The following is a 3,078-nucleotide window of genomic DNA, read 5'->3' on the forward strand; positions in this document are numbered from 1 at the left end:
AATTTCTTTTTGGGTTAAACGTGTTTCTTGAATGCAGCATTTTGTTGGATCTTTCTTCTTGATCCATTCTGCTAATCTATTTCTTTTGATTGATGAGTTTAGAACATTTGCATTGATGATTATTATTGATACGTGTTGGCTTTTCTTTTTATATTTTTCCCAGTCATTTGTTCCCTGTCTTTCTGCTCAGTTTAATTGCTTGTCCATCCTTGCAGCTTCTTCCTACTGGTGTCTCTATGTTTGTGGTGTTCATTACCTCCTTCTAATAATTCTTTCAGAAGATTCTGTAAAGCTGGCTTTGTGGCCATAAATTTCTTCACTTGATTTTTGTCAAAGAAGTACCATGTTTCTCTATCAATTTTGAAAGATAGTTTTGCAAGGTACATTAATCTGAATTGAAGATTGTTTTCCTTTAGAACTTGAAATACTTCAAGCTTTTCTTGACATTAGGGTTTGTGTTAAATTGTCTGCTGTGATTCTGATTGGCTTTCCTTCATAGGCAATATGTTTCTTTTCTCTAGCTGCTTTTACTATTCCATTCTTGTAAAATGCTGAATTACTGGCAGCTTTATTATTACATACCTTGGTGTAGATCTATTTTGATCATGGCTTTTTAGAAATTTATGTGCTTCATTTATTTGTATGCCATATTATTTATTCATGTTTGAGAAGTTTTATGCCATTATTTCTATGAAGGGGTTTTTAATTGTTTTTACACTGTCTCCAGCTTTCTCACTTGTTCCAACCAATCTTATATTGTTCTTCTTTGCTTCCTCAGGTAGGTGCTGGATTGATTTCTCTTGATCTATTGTAATATTTTAGATATCTTTCTTTTCCTGGTTGCCTGTCACATTCCTGTCTTTTAGATCTGATATTCTATCTGTGCCTTCATGCAACCTGCTGCATATAATTTCAGTGAAGTTTCTAATCTCCTGCCTTTGTATTTGGATCTGTTTCACTGATTATATTTCTTGCCAGTGTTTGTTTCTTTTTATAATGTATTTAGTCCAGGATTTACAGGATCTCACTACACAGAATAGTGACCCTCCTGTTTTCAACCTTCCAAGTGGTGGAATTACAGGCTCTCACCACCATGCCCAGTCTCAGTCTCTGTCTCAGCATGCTCCAGATGTGGGCCTGGAATGTTTGCCTATGTTTGGATTTCATGGTTTCCATCATTTTTCTGAGCTCCTCTATTTGTTTATCTGTGTCTGTTTCAGTGTTTTTCATGTTGATAGTGATTTCTTTTTCACCTTAGAGGTTACTTTTTCTATATCCTCTTTCATTTGTTTTTTGATTTCTCCTGCTTTCATTTCAGGGAGTTCAATTTGTTGGCTTCTAATTTCTTCTATTTCCTTGTGTTCTAGACTTATCCTGGATGGGCTGATCATTTGGGATTGTGTTTTGCTTCTTCCATTTTCCATTTTCTATTTTATTTTGTTTTCTGTGTTGTTGCTTTTAGACTTTTTTTGTCTTTTCTATTTATTTTTTAATTAATTTTATTGAGAAACAAATAGCAAGGAGACTGTTTCAAAACCTATTAGTAGGACAGTTTCAATAACTAATACATTGCATATTGTTATCTTCATAGTAGTTCTTCATAGTACAAGATGCAGACATGATATCCTGTCCAAACAGTATTAGTAAAATCTTTCTTCTCATTGAATTAAGAGAAAGTATCTATATCTATCCTAACTATTTTGTATATACAGATACAAAATGGTCCTTCATTTGTATTACCTTTTTTGTTTAGTTTTGTCAGAGGTGAGTTTCCTATTGCCATTTGAATGTAGTAGATAAGCAAATTCAGCAAAATAATTCAATATAATCCAGTAGTCCATAATAGTTATAGGCTATCTGTAGGACTGGAAATGTCAGAAGTTGTTGACTTGAGCCTTTTACAGCTCAGCATATTACTATGGCTTTACTTTTCCTACCTCGTTATTATACTTTTCTGCTGGATGGTTAAGACCAAGATAAAGCAAGACCTATATAACAAGAAATGTAGCTTTTGTATGATGCTTTCAGATTTCTAGCATTAGGTGACCTTATCACTGATGTCAAAGCTTTCCTAGGCGGTATCTCTTCCTCTGGATATCTCCTATAGGGCAATAGAAGAAGGGAGGAGCTCGACCTCTCACAAGCCCTCAAGTCCTGGAGCAATGAAGGCAGGAAGGAACATGGATTTCCACTCCTTTGGCCAGCAGACAGCACTGCTATCCAGAGGGCTGAGTGCAGAAGCATACTCCTCCCACAGGTACTACTGTCCTGGGGCAGTGGAGGAAGTGCAGAGCACAGACTTACTCTTCTCCCTTATCCTTCTTCTTAGGCAAAGGTAATAGCTTCACTTAGTCATTGACTTTACTTAATTTCTCACTTTTTGAGTTTTTTCAAGCTCTCAAAAGAAAAAAAAACCTACCAAATATATTCCTACAAGCTGTAATTTATTGGGTACCAACTACATAGTGCTGAGAAGAATGGTAAGTATTTCCTTAATGTTACTTTTTGAAATTCTAACTACACTTCCTAGTGTAGGAGTCTATTCTTCTCTAAAGTATTTCCCCCACTTCTCCATGTCTCACCTTACCACTTGTCCTGCCTCCAAGTATAATGATAACAGTATAGCCAGGATTAGAAAAAAATATTTAATATTTGACATACTTCATACAAGTTGCATCTTCTTTTCTTTATGTTTCTGCTACTGAAGTTTACATTCTCAAAATTAGTCTCCTGAAAAAAGCAAAGCAAAGCAAAACAAAACCAAAAAAAACTTTTTTCCAAATCACTGCCTTTCTACAAGAATTAGCTTGAACAATTTCTGGGTTCAGCCTTCTACAAATGTTCTGCTAATGCACTCCCTCAGTGACTTGGACAACTTTCGTGGCTCATCTTATCTACAGTCCCTGCGAGGAGCAGTCAGTGTTCTTTGAAACCTCCTAAAGTCAGTGGACTCAGGTGGGCAGGGGGGATAAAATAACACACTTAAGTCAAGGCTAGAGAATGTGTTGGCTTGTCAGTAGGCTGCTCAGCATCAGTCTCCCCCTCCCCCTTCGCTTCCCCTACCCCTCCATCTCTCTC

The sequence above is a fragment of the Octodon degus genome, unplaced genomic scaffold (assembly GCF_000260255.1).
Source record: "Octodon degus isolate 3935 unplaced genomic scaffold, OctDeg1.0 scaffold00053, whole genome shotgun sequence".
NCBI classification, from domain to species: domain Eukaryota; kingdom Metazoa; phylum Chordata; class Mammalia; order Rodentia; family Octodontidae; genus Octodon; species Octodon degus.